This window comes from Gossypium hirsutum, chromosome D13 (assembly GCF_007990345.1).
Source record: "Gossypium hirsutum isolate 1008001.06 chromosome D13, Gossypium_hirsutum_v2.1, whole genome shotgun sequence".
In the NCBI taxonomy this organism is placed as follows: domain Eukaryota; kingdom Viridiplantae; phylum Streptophyta; class Magnoliopsida; order Malvales; family Malvaceae; genus Gossypium; species Gossypium hirsutum.
In genome coordinates, this window is record NC_053449.1 from 58,793,852 (window position 1) to 58,800,719 (window position 6,868).

Sequence of the window (6,868 nt, forward strand, 5' to 3'; positions counted from 1 at the left end):
AAGAGTAAAGGGGCTCAAATCTCTTGTAAAATCGTAAAACATGAAGACAATTAAGGAGGCGCCATTCCTAGGGCTCTAAGCTTTTAACTTCGAAATTCAAGTAGTCATTGGTTGTTTTCTTGAATTTTTATAGATTTGAGGTAATGGGAACTTGAGTTAGCTAGCCCATGTATCAATTTGTAAAACTGTTAATGTTTTAGAAAGTTTTCATTGTTGAATTCTTGAAGTTTTAGGTGTTATATTGATAGATTTTAAGCTTAGATGTGAGAAGGGGTAAATTGTAAAGCTTAATTGATAATTTAGTACTTTAAGGAATAAACTAAATAAAATGTAAAATTTGCTATAAAAATAAGAAATGGGAGGTCGCTAATGTATAATAGTGAAATCAGAAATCAATTTGAAGCTTTAAATTGAAAGTTATGTTAGTCTCGATTTTAGGGACTAAATTGAATAGATTATAAATTTTGTATAAATTGATAATTGAATGTGAATTGGTTTATTATTGATAGTGCTATATGTTTTATGTTAATCCGTAGCTAACATTGATTGGAAAATGTCCAAAGACATTTTGGTAAACAAGGCCTTATCAGATTGAAAAACATCTTACCAAAAAAAATTTGATAAGACATTTTATGAGAATAATGAGGTAATTTTACGTTGACTGGAAAATTTTTTACGTTGACCATACTATTTTACATGAAACAAATATAAAAAAATGCTAAAAATATTTTTCGTAAAAGTTTTTTTACGTAAAACAAACGGAGCCTAAAAGAAAACTTAGTTAAAAGTAAAAAAGAACAGGCAGGGTAGCTTGGGAATACATGATTTGAGTCTTCAAAACAAAGCTTTCCTTTTGAAATTGGATATAATTTTTTTCAGATCAACATGCCATACCGGTGCAAGTAATGAGAACTAAATATTGAATGAGGGAGGGGAAGCCTACGTTTATTAAGAGATCGAGTAGCTCATTTTTTTGGAAATCCATTGCTAAAGTTTGACGGCATTTACTAGATTCAATTTGTTGGTCGATCGATAATGGGAAGAGGGTCTGATTTTGGTTCGATACTTGGGGTTGGGGCTAGAATCGCTAAATAATTGTTGTTTGGAGCATGTATCTTGAAATCTGACAGTCTTGGTTTCTTACATGGCTGATGGCAAGGGACGTTGGCAGTGGGGAGAGTTTACGTCGTTACTTAGTAATGATATTCTACTTTTTATTACGGCGGTTCAACCACTTTCGAGAAATATGAAGGAAGATGTCCGTGTATAAAAGCATACTAAGTAGGGCTAGTTTTCCATGCGTTCTACATATGCTTTTTTTGGCTCATATTTGAACTATAATTTGGAAATTTCCGGGTCCACAACGTGTTAGGAATTTCCTTTGGTTGGTGGGACGTAAACGTCTCCTAACTAGGAGTGGGTAGAGAAGGGTTTGATGGAGTATGCAAGTTGCGCCTTGCACCCCTTGTAATGCTTGCAACGAGAGCCTGATCCATCTCCTTTGTGACTGGCCAAATGTAGCATTGATTTGGAAGTTTCGAACGTTTTCTTACCTCTCAACAAGCGACATTTATTTTTTCCTGATCATTGCAAGATTGGCTGCACGCAAATTTATCTAATGTTTTTAATATTCATATTATTAATTTGAATTGGGTTACTTTGTATGAGATCATATGTTGGAATATATGGAAACACTAGAACTTATTGGTGTTCAGAACACAGAGTTTTAGTAGTAAGGATGTGGCTACACAGGCCATTTTGTAGGTGAGACATGTGCTTACAACTAAATCTATGAATGCGGTACGGAGGTCACAGTCCATGGCTAATCAGTTATGGACACCACCAAATAAAGGTTAGGTGAAACTAAATTACGATGGGTTCATGATATGCGAGGTGAACTGTAACAGCTCGTTTTCTAGTGGCGTCGAAAACAGTGGTTTCGGGGCCACAATTCTAACATGTGAATTCATAAATATTAAATAATTAATATTGGTTACGTCACTATTAATTTTTAAGTGCTGAATTTATATGAAAGTATAACTAGATGGATTTTGGTGGCAGTAATGCCATTTTTAAACTTAGTGGTCAGTCATGTGCTTTTTAATTGTGTTTTTATAATTAAAAAGTTTAATTAAAATAAGGTTGAAGTATTATAATAATGAAACAAAAAAGGAATCCTATGTCATCTTCTTAAATTTCTTTTTATTTTCAACCGAAACTCCATGGTTAAAACCTTAGAACAATCGGCCAAGCTTCATTTCTTATGCATGGTATGTTTTTCAAGCTCGTTTCTCGTAAATTTTATGTTTTTAAAATCGTTACAGCTTAATCTATCTAGCCTAGGGACTATTTTAAAATACTATCAAAGATTTGAAAACTTGCCATTGATATTCTTGAAGCTTTTTAGTTGTTAATGGTTTAGTTTGAAGCTTGATGATGAATTTGGATTAATTTGTAAAGTGGTTTTAATAGTTTTGAGTTTAAGGACTAAAATGATTAAATATTGAAATTTGTTTAGTTTTCTTGTAAAATTTTAGACTTTGAGAGGTGTATAGGGATGTTTAAGAATTCGGTACTATGGGTTAGGGAGTAATTATGAAAATAAACTTGTTTCGATTTTAGGGACTAAATTGAATAAAATGAAAATATTTAGGTCAATTGTGAAAAATATAAATAAGAAGTCATATGCATCAAATGGATTGTTATAAAGTATTTTGGGCTAATAATTGAAATAAAAATTACTATATAGATCAAGAACCGATAGATAATTATAGAAAAGAGAAAATTATTGATCAGTTCGTCATATTGACATCTTTACTATTTAGCCCTGGTAAGTTTATGCGGTATTATTTTTTTGTATTTTTGTAATTTTATTGTTGAAATTCCATAATTTGATGACATTGGTTATAAATTGAAATGCTACAATTGAACTGGTGAGAAAATAGATTGAAATGTAAATTGTTATACGGTTACGTGAATTAAGCCTGGATGAACATAAGGTAGGATACAGTTTGCATGCCAATTGATTATTTTGTGCGTTGTATCGGATTTGACTTGTGACGAGATGATGATTCATGACTTGTTATTGTACACTGAACATATTAGAGTCTAACATTTGTTGCGGATTACCGAGTTATATTTACAGTGATTCTAATGTGTTTCTGGGGGCAAATGTAAAGCCTACATGCTTGAAACTTGGTGCCCAAACGTGTTTATGGAGGGATGTTAGCCTACGGGCTAGGCACTTGGTGCCTTAGCGTGTTCTTAATTGGATCGGATCAGTTGAGTATCCAGGCATGTTTTGGGTGGATAACCGCGTACCCATATATGTTCATGTAGTTCATCAGGCTAAATTTCAATGGTTAAATGACATGACTTTGATATGTACTTGATATTTGATTATAATGCATTGTTGATCACTTGTATATGTTTTCATGATTTCCAGTATTATATCATGACTTGATATTGAATGATATTGTACATATGAGATGATTAAATGACTCGTATATATGAAACTCACCTATTAAATGGTTGTGGTTAACAGGGTTAATGTTAGTTAATGATTTTGTTAATTATTAAATTATGTTTACACGGTAAGTTATATCGTTTCAACCTATGAACTTACTAAGCTCCTTCAAGCTTACTCGTGTCATTTTTTTCTTATTTTCTTGTAGATATCGTTTTGTGGAATCAAACAATCGGATCAAGTTGAAGATCACACTATCTAGCTATCTTTTGGTAAACTTTCAAAATGTTTATTTTGAAGCATGTAATAAGAGTATCTTGTATTTGTTTATAAGTATTCACTATAAGTGGCATATTTTGTGCTTGTATATAAGTTGAGTGTTTGTGGCAAATGATGTGATGGATTATAGCTTGGTTTAGAGATTTTATTAAAGTTGTGTGACCCAAATTTCTGTTAAATAAAATAAGAGATTGCTTGCAAGTCAAGTTAAACAAAATATATTTTCTTTCTAGAAGATTTAATATTTATTAGTATAATATATTTAGCATTTATTAGCATAATTTATTTGACCTATGAATTTATTCTATAAATAGACTCTTTTACAACCTTAGAAAATACACCCATTAAAGATTAGAACTATAACACTTTTGGAGAATTTTGCGTTTACATTTTGTTAAGTTCTTTGTTTTCAGGTTTTGGGGTTTAATTTTTTTATCATATCTTTTGTACTTTTTGTTCTTTTGCCATTATAGTAAAATTATCTTTGCCCGTGGTTTTTTATCATATTTGGAGGGGTTTTTCCACGTTAAATTTGTGTGTTTAATTTCTTAATTTATTCCGCTATTTTTACTTGTTCGTTGCTTAATCGAATTGATCCCCAACAAATTTGAATGCGATATATGCTTGATATGTGATGGAATATATATATGATGTAATGAAATGCATATAAATGAATTAAATGTGATAGGTAATGTTTAAATAGGTAATACTTTGGTTGGATTTGTTTTGGATGCTATGAATTGGTATATATGTATGGTTTTCTTTTGATAGCTAATATGTGGTGCATATGCTTTGATAATGAGTGTTAATTGATGATTGCATTATAGCATGTTGTCACATTATATGGCCTTATTTAATTAAGTTTGAACTTGGTAGAAATTGAAAATGTTAGACTTGAATGTTGTTTGTGATGGTGCCTTATGGCATATTGGTTAGAATTAGGTAAATGGCATGTTTTGGTTTTTTTTGTGTGATTTGAACATGTTGAATGATTGGTTAATGCTATACTTGTGGCCTAAATATGCATGTAATTGTATGGCTTGCATTTGAAGATACCTTTGGGTTCACATGAACTGAAACACGACCTAACACACAACTGTGTGCCATACACGGGTATATGTCACAGTTGTGTGGTCTGTGTGATTTATATATCAATTGGCACACACGACCACTGTTTGTTACACGGTAGTGTGCCTCCACCCACACGGTCTTAATCCTCTCACATGATTGTATGACACGGCTATGTCCCATAACACCACACAGCCGTGTGACCCCTCTTTATTGTTTTTACCTTACTTTTTCTATTTTTATTTCGAATTAGTCCCTGCTTGTTTCTGAATGGACTATTGAGTTTCGTAGGCTAGATTTAGGTCTCGTTTTTGCTTGATTAACATGATTATCAAATGTTTGTCTATTAATGATTGTTTAAATTTAATTTTGAGTTGAAGTTACATATTGACTTGTTAATTGTCATAGCATCTCGTAACCCTAATCCAGTGACAGAAATGAGCGAGGGGTGTTACATGAGCACAGCTATTGGGGATGCGATACAATAATATAACGACAATTGGGTGTGGTACTATTCTCATTTCTTTGGATCCTAAAATGAAATCGATGGAGAGCTTTGGGAACTTCTGAATGAGCCGATGGTTGCGTGGGACTTGGGGTTGTGTTAGGTGATGGTGGTGTGCGATAGCGTCGTGGCAATGTTGTTGGCTATGACAGTCCATAGAAGCACTAGTACTATGCGAGATATAAAGTCGATGTGCGAGTGACCATGGGAGGTGTGTAATACCCTCATACCCGACCCGAACATTAAGTCAAAGCACTAGGATGTTACATTTGTTGCTAGAGCAACTTCGGCGATTTCACATCAACTAATCCCTATAAAACTCAAATTATATCAAAACACTTGCAATAACTTATACACATGCCATATTTTATAGCAAAATATCAAAATTGTACCCTCTTCAAGCATTGGTGATGAAATGAGATGCGTTAAAATCTCAACTTGAATCTAAAGCTTCAATTCAATCTTCCACCTACGTGTTTAAAACACGCATTAAGCTTATGAAAGCTTAGGAAGTACCCAGGGATCCAAATCTCATTTTTTTACCTTGAATTCTGTATATATAAAATACTACTACTATTATAATTCTTGAATATATCTTAATAATGAACAAAATACATTTTAATAATTAACAGATCATTTTTGTATCTGTAGGATTCATTATTACCATAATTCACTACCTTTATCTTTTCATAGATTGATAGGAACAGAACTTTTACCAGTCTAATTCACTAAATTATCACTTCACGGTTTAACAGAAAGTATTATCAGAATCCTTTACTAGTCATCTCACTGTGTAACAATAACTTTTCATCAAAACCTGCTTAGCATAACTTTTTATTTTATTATTATCTTTTATTATTCAACAAAGGCCCAATGTAGACTTAATAAAATGCATATGATGTATGAAAACAGTACAATAATACATCAAAATGCAATAACAAAACAAAGTAGCATCGGAGTGCTGTGTCAGAACAAGACCGCAATGACATGCGTAATAAAAACAAAGAGCGCGCTAGGTGCTTCCTTAATGGCATGTCATCTATATCTTAATAGTTCTCATTGGCTGCCTCAATTACCAGCGCGTAGACACCGGAGTTGAGAAATCAACACTAACACAATCAAATAATAAAATGGTATCTGCAAGTGTGTCAAGTTAATTGTAATATTTGTAATGTTTAACGAAATACTCGAGTATTCCAAGGATTGAACCCAAATGAGTCAGTGATTAAGTGATCCCAAATTAATAACATGCAATTAAATGATTCTAATTAACTACTCACTAAGCATTATATTATGACATGTTATAATTTGAAGTTAATTACACTAAATTGCTTTCTAACACTAAGGAAGACTAAATCGTAAAGCAGACAAAACTATAAATTTACCAAATTACTAAAAATGGTGGTTGGTCAACTTCCATGTTGCTAGATAATTTTCGAATTAGAGAATTAAATCACTTAAACTCCTAAAGTGGCTCAATTTTACCTTTCAGCCTCAAATTTACCAAGTTAAACAAATTAGTTCGACTTATCTCTCGACCTCACCCAGCT